The sequence below is a fragment of the Battus philenor genome, unplaced genomic scaffold (genome assembly GCF_028537555.1).
Source record: "Battus philenor isolate CCGP_79_NKW_IND1 unplaced genomic scaffold, ilBatPhil1.0.hap1 SCAF_15, whole genome shotgun sequence".
Classification (NCBI taxonomy): Eukaryota; Metazoa; Arthropoda; class Insecta; order Lepidoptera; family Papilionidae; genus Battus; species Battus philenor.
This window is the reverse complement of record NW_027181677.1, coordinates 7,281,247-7,294,701: the sequence shown is the minus strand read 5'-3', so window position 1 is coordinate 7,294,701 and position 13,455 is coordinate 7,281,247. Positions and strand designations below refer to the sequence as shown.

At 32.2% G+C, this 13,455-nt stretch overlaps 1 protein-coding gene across 1 annotated transcript in view; it reads left to right on the top strand.

The window, feature by feature from the left end:
* LOC137919063 (uncharacterized) overlaps window positions 1–13,455 on the top strand; it is a 141,528-nt gene that overhangs the window by 104,459 nt on the left and 23,614 nt on the right. The window lies entirely within an intron of this gene.

The following is a 13,455-nucleotide window of genomic DNA, read 5'->3' as shown; positions in this document are numbered from 1 at the left end:
TCAAGGTTTTCAACTTTGAACTACAAAACTTTGCGAACCAATGTTCAATTTTATCCCAATGAGCGCAAACGCTAATAAGATAGTTCGTATCGTTAGCACTGTAACTTCTCTAACAATGGCTTCCTTTAAACCGGAATACAATAATGCTTTCACACAATCCATTGACTGCAGAAACGTGTGTGCGTCGCTACTAGGCCTTTTGCAATAGATTCCTACTCGCACTATATTTGGAATTAAAATTCAACCATTATTAGAACTAAAAATTTAAAATTAATTAATTATAGTTACACTGACACTATGAAAGGAAATACCTTTACATTAATTGCACTGCATCGGTGTTTACCCTCATAACGCTATAATGTCAGTGACGTCCGTATGCACTTCCAATCTTTAGCGTCTATTGTTACAACACCCGTTAATTTAAGAACCTTTATTTAATGAATGTAAACAAAATATTAGCTTATTCGCATTCTTTCATATATGAAAAACACATATTGTCATTCCTCGTCTAAGTCTTCTTTGAATTTACGACATAGTAGTGGTCGGGGTTACCTTAATCTTAAAATTTATTTCAGTGAATTTTCACAAAATTTTAATAATTATATTGTTAGATATTCTACTACTTCATTCTAGAAAAAAAAACACACTTTCTAGTTAATTTCTTGTATTGGAGACGAATGTATTGCCTGTTTCAAAAGTATTCAACCGTTATACAATAGCATATCGTTTTGTCTACTATATTTCGTATATATTTTATTTAAAGTTTTATAATAATTATAACTTGATTTATTAAAGTGAAATAAGAATAACGTTTTGTGAATAAAAAAATCACCACAATGTTGTAAACTATTACAAATTAGTCTATTTATAATAGAGAATTTGTAAATTAATTGGTATTATTGAATAGAAGATTGATCTTTATGATTCGGGTCATGGAAATAATCATCTAACATATTTGATGGCAACGTCAATAAACACCGACAGCGAAACACTTTTCTTATTCCCTCTAATTTGCGTGAACGCAAGTAATGTTTTTTTTAAAGCAGTTAATCAATTTGTAATATAATAAATTAAAACTGATTTAGCCTGTATAAGTTACTACTCCGAAGGATGTTGTTATTATATGTAATCATAATAACACGTGTCGCTAAAGGTTACCACGTGACTCTCACGTGCCAGTGCCAGCAGACGGATGTTGAATCTACATCACACCTTGCAGCACGTTAACAAAACTTAAAACAAATTACTTGTATTATTTCTCTCCTACGGTCTATTCAGTATAATAACGTAAACAATTGGAAACGTGAGTTACTAATGTTTACACTTGCTTTCAACATCCCATGTTTATTATTTTTACCAGAGCTAAATGAACTAGTTTATTATAATAAACCCAAACGTCTTTTCTTAGTTAATTTCTTGATCGCGACTGTATAATTAAAACCTATAATTACTGAAGCCGAAGATTTTAAAAGAAAAATTTCATTTATCTTTTTGTTCCAGGTAAGCAATTGAGATGGTTTGTCTACACATTGTGTAATAAGTGGGTAAGATTTAATAGTAGCAACATAAACTTATTCAATACATATACATGTAAACAATTCTTCATTGATTTGATTAATATTAAGTAGTTTAGTTTTGTCAATATTTATACATTGTATAAATTGTTCATATAGTTTGGTCGAGACCAAACTGGAATATATTGTTTATTCAATAGAAGAACAAGAGAAGAATAAGTGAAGAGTCCAATTGAATAAAAACTATTATCTATTATCCTATATAATTATCATTTATACATATAAATTCATCTCGATATATAAAGTTCAAAATGCACGATCTTTGAAGAGTCTACTTTAAAAATAATGTTGTAACTTGCTTGTTCTTTGTATGTAACAAAATAGGTATACAAAATACGCTTTAGTTTAAGTTCTTGATTAATTTTTAAATAAGATTAATACATCGTTATAATCATTTACATTGGTCAGCTGTGGTGATATCGGCGCTGAGAAAAATATTCACGGCCGATGGGCAGCTGCATATCCCGAATACATGAAATAAAAAGATAAACGCCCGCCAATCCTCATGCTGAGAGTGGAGAAAATCGGCACTTACCCTATATACGTATATGATACTTTCTCTATATGATACCGCAGTTATAAACATCCTTACTACTCCTGCCAAGGGTACCGCAGTAAAGGAGCAGAGACGGCTAAGAATCTGCTATAGACGGCCAACGCACCATCCTATTGGAAATCTATGTAGGCTGATATGTCAAACAGTGGCAGTATTACGGGTGAAACAATTATGATGACATCAGACAGAATACTGACTATAATTATATTCAAATTTATTGTAAATGATTAACGTAGGTTGCACTTTAGTTGATAAATAAATAAAATTTAAATCCTTATCTAAGCAAGTCCAAAAGTTTCACAATCAAGTAGCCAAAGGAATATAAAATATCGGTTAAAAGAAATAGACGCATAAATCACGCGCAAAAACAATATAATAAACGATTATGTAAATATGATGTGTAGAATGGAGACGTTCACACGGCTCTCCTTTGCGGCGTGAGGCAATAAAAACTACGACACGATGATTTAGTACTCGGCTCGCATGTTTCTATTACTTTTAGAACCGATAATGTATTGCGTACCCTCTATCTCGGCGCGCTGTTTTTGGCCTTTTAAACCGGTGTACTGTCTCGAAATGACACCGTGAAGTTACATAACCTTGCTTGAAAATATTAAGCACAGCAAAGGAAAAGAATAAAAGTAGGTAATATTTCTTCCATTACACAAATAACCACAACGTGAATTATTGGCGATTAGTGCTGAGTAGGATTACAAGTTATGGTGCTAGTAAACGTCGGATGAGAAATTAAAATAAGTCATATTACCTTTTTATAACTATTAAAATGTCAACGACACCCGTAAAGGTTTAATAGGTTTAAAATAATAATTATTGTCGCATAAGTCGTCTCGGTGATCAAAGCAATTATAAAGAAAGCGAAGCCGAATGTTGGATGGACTCGAGACATAAATGCAGCTTGGAAGTCGTAACGCGACTAGGTCTGTCGTAATGATGCGGAGTGCATCCATCCATCTAAGAAGTCCATCCCATCTGTAGTCTTATTACGACGCGACGGCCATTACATTGGAGACGCGTCTCGTGGCTATTTATCTCATGTATTAGAAAGCTCTAGGACGTAATTAATATGGAGAGAGCTTATTATTTCGATACGGTTGTATACGAAAGTGGAGATATGTCGGTTCTTTACTTAGAACCTACGGTACTTCGTGGAAATTTCTCTCGTATAAAAAAGTGATAAGAAATGTTTTTATGTGGACACACATTTCCATATTCGATAGTAATAGTGCGCCGGAGATATTCTGGACGTCAAATAATATTTAAAATAATTAGTCTTGTTTTTGAAGCTTGGAGCTTTATTGACTATTAACGGTGTAGAATGGCTTGATAATCGTTATAAAAGTAATATGGAGTTAATATTTCGATTTATTTATATTCGATAATGTTCTTTTATAATTTGGACAGGTAATAACATTTATAAACGACAACAGATTAATTATTGTTTGAAAACTAAAGGGGTTGAGCCACGAATACAAATAAATATATTTGGTTAGAGGTAATCAATTAAGCATTAATCAAAATCGTTCTAAAGTATATTATAATTATAAAAGTTTCTGATTACAAAAAGTAGTGCCTTTTTAACGAAAACATTGATAATATTAAACAAATAATTTTAAACCCTTATTCGAAGGACATGGACAACTCTGGTTGAATAAAATATGATTGAACATTGCTACAGGCTCTCATTCTAATATACTTTTGAAATTCATCGTCTTTTCCAATGACATTAGTATTTATGCAAATGCAAATTTTCAATAGCATTTGCAGTGTTGATAATTTAGCAAGACATAAATTTTACACACGATTACCTTTATGTGTATAATCTAGAATAAGGTATGTTGATGTACTAATTAATATATGTTAAGCTACGCGTAAACAAAAACAAAACAACTCCGTTAAGTTTTCTCGTTTTTCAAGAAATCAAGTTGATATAAAAATGCTCGACATTACGTTCCAATTCGCGAGCAACTCCACTAATTGCAAATGGAGTCACGAAACCGCTGGAAAAGCTTCCTTTTTTTGCTACGTAAACATGCGGACCGGCGACAAGCGCATGCCCGCAGGGATTGTTGCAAACATCTCGCTAATTACGGGCATTATCAACAAACTGTTCCCTCTAGTGATGAAATGCGAGGCAAAAAGGTGCCTTACGTAACGCTCTTAACTTTTAATTTACGTCATTATGTCAACTCACTCGCTTGGGCGAGTTAGCTCGAGGCTACGGAGCTATGAAGGTAAAAACGGTATTTTTGTTAGAAGCAATCACTGTAACAAAAGTATTGTTTTTAGTGACCTGATTAAATAATAATTAAAGTGTTGGCCTAGTTATTGATACAAGTTTTATTAGAAACCCTTTTTCTTCAACTGAAAATATAAATATCCAATAAACCACAGCGGATTGATAAGCAGCGAAAGTAAGCGACAGCAGTGGCACTCAGAAAAGATGGCAGCCGTGGTGATTTAAGGCTCTGGAGTGGGGGGGGGGACCTTTAAGGTGCAACGACATGGTCAGAGTCGGTGGAAACCGCTGACTTATGACTAGGTCAGTAACCGGACCCAAATACATCGAAGCTATGGTCTTAAAAGCCAGGCTATTGAACAACGCCGAACACCAATCATATTTATATTTTCCAAAAGTATATTACCACAAAAGAGAAGTGAAACTATTAGTTTAACACGTTAAAATCAGCCCCTTCTAACAACGTAACTCGTTACTAAATTTCTTTGTTAGTTTTTTTTAATTTAATTAATAATGTCCCACACCATATTTCGTATTACGAAATCTCTTTTATAAAATAATTTTTTACCGTCGAACAGAGTAAGCCCTCAGGTGAAAGTTTAGCTATGATCTCTGTTCTTATCTAATTTGTCTCACTCAATCATGTAGTGGCACGATAACGACGACTACCAATACATTTCAAATATAACTTGTCATTAGTATTATCCATTACACATTACCAGGGTTACATAACGCGAGAGGAGGCTATGATACTCGTTTATCGTTCATGGTGTAGGCAGACCCTTCTATGGAGTCACTTAAGATAGTGAAGTACAAACGGCTTTTAAAATTTTCTTCCTGCTTACATCGAGTTTATATGTACTATCAGCTTGGCTACAATTTGTTACGTAAGTAAAACTACGTTCATTATAAACGTAATGTGTTTGTACTTTTTCATGTTTGTATAAAAATAATGGTATATTAAAAATATATATTATTCTTGACTTATCAAAAGGACGGTATGCTTTGGGATATGCTGACCTATTGACTTTTTGTTTGAGTTGATTCATACTAAATAATAATACAAAAATATAAATAACAATAATAATAAAGCGCTTCCGATGCTACAATTAATTCAAATGTATGTAGATAATCAGTGGATACCTAGTTTTACAAACATATCTTCGTTATTTCATTAATAATTTTCATACTTCCTTAATGTATTCTTAGATTTAATTATGAAAGGTACGTAAAAATGTAATTCTTTTTTATTCAGTATTAAGCATCACTAAGTCCTACATAAAGGTTTACCCTTACTTAGCGTTGTAAAAGATACTTTGAACATTTGTACCTTGTGTTATAAGCTCGTTAGTAAGCTACAAAGCACTGAATCTTAGAACTATTATAACGTATGGGTATTCAAGTTATATTAATACCATGCAATTATTACTGTAGTTTATAGCATTGCAATAATGGCAATAGAACGAGTTTGTGGATAATCACTTTATCATCAGATAATAGCATCCGATTAAGTCGTGTTTCGCCTTTAGCATCTTCCAATTGGAATTCTAAATGCGCATTAAATGATAGTCAGCCAAGCGTAGGTCCCCTGCCAAGTGCCTTTTTATTGTCACTTCATGAAGCGTTCGTTTCTCTTATAGTAAAGACATGGACCTCTTTACCCTAGAGAGTAGCGGCTTCCAGCGTTCGGCACAAACTGTAAATGTCGGTGAACAAACAGCATTTATTAATGACCGAAAGAGAAAGACAGTTAAATGTGTCAATCTGTGCGAATAGGCACAGTTATTACATTTCCTATAACAAAATTATGAGTTACAAGGTAACAAAAATTCAAGTGAATTCTTACTACTTGGTTTTTTTGAATAGTATATATTTCAATTTTTTTGTCACTTAAAAACTAGTTATAATTTTTAAAATTAAAAATTACTCATGCAAACGCTGGTTAAAGTCGATCGTTTAATACTCTTGTAAGAAAATCACGTTTGACTTGAGATAAATTCTCTCTGTCTGTAAATTGAAATAATATAATTAGTTCAAAATTTAATAAATTACAGATAATATTACTTATGCCCAAATTCTCTTTTATATTAAATTACGGAGAAGTAGTTTATCTTTTGCGATCGACGACATAGTCATTGTTAGATCCGAGTCGCTTATGTAAGAAGCAGTCGTTCACTTATACAACTTTTTATATTAAACATAAAATATAGAAGCGACGATAAAGTTGTCGATTAATCGATATGCCACGATCTCCTTTCTATTCACGACGTTATGACAGAGTAAACAGCTAGTGTTAAAAGAGAGATAGCCAACGGCGTGGAATTATTAGTTTTAATAAATACTTCTTTGAAGTTTTATTTGCCTGGTATATTCGTGACTTAATTACTCTATTCAAAGTTATTCTAACGTCATAACCATCGGTCAACGTCGATATCCCCTTCTAAAGTGGCGTTCTCGAGTGCGTAAGATCGTGACAAAACTCCTGAAATGGGTATATCGTTGTCGACCCGTGTGGTCATGGCTATACTGTAACATTTTCTGTGTTATGCTGTCTCATATACCTTCTACGGTAAGGTTGAATATTGTTTAACAAATGTCCTTGACAAACATAAATAGTTCTAGTGTGTAGCAGTAAACAATAGATAGTACAGGCGCGGCTCTGCAACCACCCTCGCATCGCTAATGCGCGCACGCAACCACTCTGCATGACGATGAGGAGGGACGGCTTTAATGTACGCCTTTAGCTTCTTCGCTATCGAGTTTTATCTGTCCCCGAGTTTTATAATCTCATTAGTATTCGATACTTCCTCCATTCGAAACTTTGGAGGAAATAATACCTTTTAAGTACACACTTATAAGGTATTATGAGAAAATATATCCTGTAGGTTGTAGCCACTTGAATGAAGAAGTCTTGGGAACGGTGTAATGAATTAAGAGTACTTGTTTTATAAAAATTTTAATTGGAACGTACTTTCAGTGGTCCTTTCGGATAAGATATTTCTGTGGGTATGATCCCGTGTTACGCAAATGTTATGTTGACTATAGTATATGCTTGTATGTGTAACACTTTCTTGCTATAAAACAATCGATTAGATCACAAATTTGCTACATAAAAATGGTCACCGTAGGTGTTAATATAAACCAGATATCAGTCTCATCATGTAGTGTCAAATTCACCGATGTAATAATCCATGCGTCACCTTTAGTGACGCAAACTGCATATCAAATTAATTTTCAAACCGTATGCAGTTTCAAATTGTCTGTCACTAAATTCACTATAGAGTATAAATCCATTTTCGCTTTACAATGTGACGATCTTTTAAAGTTGTTTTTTATATAACATAAAAAATTAATTTCATTTGTATGTTATTGTTGCCCTTTTAATCTAAGTATTAATTGTTAATACTAGTCTTAAAATGTTGTTATATTGAAGTTCATTATTAGAAAATATTGCAGAAAAACAACAACAAAACGATCGCTCTGTATTTTTTTGTCATATAAATAACATACTTAGTGATAGTCGATTTTATTCTTACAAACGATATCAGATGACGTGTCTATCTTTAAAAACTACACATAAAAATTATTAACATAATTAAGGATTATATTTCGCATACTATTTTTGATAAAAACTAAATGTGCAAAAAACGCGCATTGATTTACTATTGTTTTATCCAAGCTTTCATCGCAATAGTTCGGATATTTGATTTGAAGCCGGAAGACCTAGAGACATTGAAAACCAAAGGTCACAGATAGTGGGACGATATAAAAAACTTTCTTACAAAAACAAAAGAGAATAATCTCGAATTAATCTCGGCGCTGGGCTATTTTTATTCACGCGGCATTCATTCGCTTAAACAAAAGTCGATTTGTACATACCTTTTGCGCTTGCGTTGCGTTGTACAAAAGATTCGTTGCGAATCGAGTAATGGGGTCACTAGTTATAACTATAGAACCGAATAACGAACGTTTTAAAAAAAATATTTGTTGTTAAACCTTAATCAAAATGGCTTGCAAGTACGTTTTAGCATATTTATTTTGTACAATTTTTGTGATGATCATATCGGTAACATTAATAAAAACATAAACATAAATCTTGTTTTTGAGTGTAGTGACATTATCGCATTCGCTTTGTTGAAAAAGTAATTGTTATGGTTAAGAAAACAATTAATAGCTTTGAATATTTCGATGTAATACTTATGTTATTATGATCATCATTTCAGCCATAAGACGTCCACAGCTGGACTGAGGCCTACTCCATATATTAATGTATAGTTATCTAATCAGAGCCATTGGTAGAGGTACGATCCTCTTGGATGACCTAGAACCGAAATGCATATAGCGTTGGACACCTTCTAATGTAACCCCTACAAGCTTTCGACTTTATGGTAATACCACAATCGCTGTACCGCTCCTTAGGTTCGGTCCGAGACGAAGGGGGAATGCCGGTCCGTTCTGTCAGTCCGCCGTCAACTCTCGCGGAAATGGTGCTTATAGTCTTTTATCTTCTACCTCAACTTAGACTATACCATAGTTACTTAAAAGAGGTTAAATTTGGTGTCTTTGGCACTCTGGCAGAGTGCGGTAACTGTGATGCCTACAGGCAACATCATTTTTCAATATCCAAAAAACAATTTGTAGTAGCAGGAAAAGTTCTTGTGACAATAAATGTCATGACATTTGTGTGACATGGAAATTCTCGTTCAACGGTTGCGTAATTATGAAAATTTAAATTAAAGCTTACATATATGGTAGCAAGGGAAAGTTATCCGATTCTCTGAATTTTAACTTCATTAAATAAACTGATGTTTAGAAGAATTTTAATATTATTTTTATTCATGAAGAAAGAAGATTTATATTATTAGCTTTTGGCTTAGCTCAAAATCAATACAAGCGAGATATTAAAAGTACAAACAACCAGAACTCTTACTCAGCTGCGTACAACAGCACATCTAAACTCGTACTAAAGCTCTGATTTTCAATAAGAGGAATCCAGACTACTACCGTACTATAACAATGTGAACTAAATAATTAATTAAATCTTAATATGATTTTATTACTATAAAACCATATTATATTTATTTATTTCAGCTACCTTTATTATTTTACTATGCACCGATATAGTTAACTGGTAGAGAATGCCTTCGGCTTTAGGTTTACCGATATACGTCGTATATTTGAACAAATAAAACTTTTTAAGTGTAATGCTTCAGTATTATGAAGACATCTAAGCGGTTTCTGTATAAGTAAAGTAAGTATTTATAAAAAAGTATATGTACCTATCCCGTAAGATATTGATTGTATGCTAAAGACACCTAAGTTTCCAAAAATTACCTAGTGTGTTATTTTTTTTAAATCTTAACAAGTACAATCACTGAACGCTATTACGTATTTTATAAGTATACAATGAAAACCGCGAAACTTATAAAACACCAACTGTGCACTGATACATATTTGGATTTATTTCATTAGCTTTATTATTAGAATTACGTAATTTGACAAATCATACATGATATGACTAGAAATTACAATTATGCTGTCAAGTATAAAAATTACACGCGCTCGAGCATTACCGTGACCCAAAAAATCGCTAGAATCGCCCACTTTGAACTTGGTAAGCGATTCGGTGCGGCCACATCGCCTGTATAGCTAACCAGGGGTGTCAAATGCTAATGTTGCTTATTTGCATTAATAGTCAATTGTCGATTCAGCGTGTTGAACAAGCATATACGCGCCCACTTCACTAGGCAACTTTGGTTATGACAAATGTTCGAACGCTTCAGCACGGGTGAGTGTCGACTCGATTAGAATTTTTAATAGAGATGTCAGTGAAATGCTTTGAAATTCTCTCGATACAATGGAATATTAATCAAAGCTGTAATAAGTATGTTTTTATTTTATTTAACATCACACTAGCAGAGATCTCTTATTATTATTATGGTTTTTTGTTTGCTAAAAGTGTAAGGTTTGCTTAATGAAATAGAATTTACATAAAAAAATGTTAGTCAAGAAAGAAAACGAACCAAAAATTGATATATACATATATGTATATATATACATATATATATATATATATACTTTTATATATATAAATTTATTACTAAATACAAAATTCGAAGACGGCTCGATGAAGTCCGCTTTTCTTTCCTTAAATTCGTTAAGGCACGGGAAAGATTTTTATATGTAAAAAGTACAAAGTAGTAGTAGTAGTAGTAGTTAGTAGTAAGTAGTACAATTTTATATGTAAAATGTACAAAGAAAATCACCTGTTCATAACTATTAATTAAAGGCGTGTTACACATGATAAAACGCCTTTAAATAACATTAAAAATATGGTATGGTAAAAAGCATTATAATGAAAAACCTTTGTTACAGTCTTGCAGTATTCGGAATAGAAAGCTTATTTTTGTACGTAATCTTCGTTTATTAGTAAGTCATTAAATTAATAAATAAAGTAATCACTTACAAAACTATTTTTTTCTCTTTTGGACTGCGACACGCTAATAATTATCGTTATTACGAAGTCTATCTAGGCAGTTATTTTTAAATAAATATAAAAACACTGCAATTAAAATTAAAAGGTCAGTCAAGCCAGTCTTAAATATTTTACATGTTATTCGTCACCATTAAGGAAACATTCACATGTAATATCTTTTTGGCATACAATATACAATGTAATTTCTAATACACATAATATAAAATAATATTCTTATAAACATAATTTCTAACAAATATATTATAAAATCACTTGAATGAACCGATTATGATAAAATATGTTTATGTACATAATACATACAACTATAAATAACTTAATTTCTCGCTTCGCACAACAAGAGCATCATTGCGGTGCAAACACCATGCTCAAACAGAATTGGACGTTGGTATTTTCAGCGCGGCATGACGAGACGGTAATCAAATTACTGACGACAGACAACCAATGATATAATTTAACTGGTTTAATACAATCGGACACAGTCGGGGTCAATGAAATCGGGTCATTCCGCCGAAGAGACAACAGCTTCACTGCTTCAATTCTTTATTTAGGTCAAATATACAGGAAAACAATTCTGTTTTAAGTTAATCATCTTAATATGTTTTATTAAATAACCATTATGCCAAAATCAGACTAATTTCATCGCATTTACGGTTTTATTTAATAAATATATATTGTGCATATATAAATAAAGTTACATAATACGTTATTCAACGTTCGACACCCGAATAGTCAAATGTGTACGAGTGTCGCAAGTTGTCGGAAGTTTCATCACCGAGCAGCTGAGAAGCGATAGATTAGAGACAGCGCGTATTATGTAAAACGACGCGGGTTCGATTCTGGCGTGCGTGATTCTGGTATAAGTTAATTGGCCTGCAAAAGCGCAGATCGCTTCCGATACATATCCTGATCTCGGCTCCATTGTGCTGTAATCGGACGTTATGGGTGGCGTGATGGTGCTGTTGAGCGTGTTTGATTGATAAGACATGTGACATACTCTACTTCTTAGCACCGCGTGCAATACTCCGCTTGCGTGTCCCGCTCTGCAACAATCTCCGATCACGAATCTTTCGCGATTATAATATACCTTTTACATTGTCGATGTATTACACCAATGATTTATGAACGTATTGTCTTAAAGGACTGCTTGCTCTCTACTATGGCTCAAATCAAACTATCTAGTTATTCTATATGTGCTGATTAACACTTTTAATAAACTGACATAAATAAAATGTTTTCTGAAGTTAAAACTTTAATCGTTGTATATAACAGTTGTATCATTTTACTTTTACAATTATTTTTTTAAATATATTAAACTATATGAATGCTAAAAATAATTCGTACGGGTATATCACCTATTTAGCAAAAACAGCTTACATTGTATGGCATGTGTGGTATAATAGCAAAACAAATAAATATAAGAGGGCAGGTGGTATAAATTTCGCTGTCAAGAAGATCTAGACTTTTAATTGACGCCATTTGCCGTAAACCTGCGCAGCTATGTGGGACCCGTTTTCTGCTATTCAGCCATTACAATGTTGCTTTAAATTGAAACTGTTATTTTAAGAGTTATTTAGTGATCTTGACTGCGATTCTCGAATAGTAAAATGTCCGCTAATGCGAATATAAATTTACGTAATAATTCAAATTTAGAATACTTTCACTATTCCGTCAATGACGATTTTTTTTTCATAAATGACAATTTTTTGCGCAGTTACAAAATCACGCCTAATGTTCGTAAAACTCTTTTTGTCTAAAACTTTAAAGTTTTTATTACTTTATGTTTTTTGTGCACTGACGTTATAGGTAAGACAAATATGAAAACTAACTGTAGAATTGACAGATACCATATGTTGGTATCTGTCAATTAAGATATAAACCTTTAAAATGTTGGTCATCAGCAATATGTGCATTTGAACATTAATTATTTATAACTAGCATTAAAAGTTTGGAGTGTTCTCTTTAAAACAATTCAAAATGTTCCTGTTATCTTTTAATTATTGACGTATATATTATAAATAATATCAATATTATTAGAAAATCGCGGAGTGTTATTATACCGCCAACTTTACTTATGTAGTAATTTTTAAGCTTATACATTTAGAACTTAAATTAAAAATATAATTATTTAAGTAAACATTTAAACGCCTTTTTGAATATTAAGTTATTTTAAGATTATGATTAGCTAGTTATCTTATAATATCTTAAAATAGTTATCTTAAAAAACTTAGATTGATTTAGTAATATACTTTTAACTTATGATTTAAAACTAAAAAATGGATTGTCTGTGATATGTTGCGGGATTTTATTATATATACGGACACCTTAACTTAACCTAAACAAAAAGAAATTTAACTGTTTTACATAAAATTAATAGCTAGGACTATACTTTTATTTCTTGAATTTATCATGAGTGTTACAATTTTTGAAGTATTTAAAATTTTTGCGCATAAATGTGTTAATAAATATGTACCGAGAAGCAACCGTAAGAATTTCACCATTTCATTTAAAATATCTTTAAGAGAATCTCTAGCTTTTAAATTATAAAAAATAGGAATATAATTAAATTAAGATT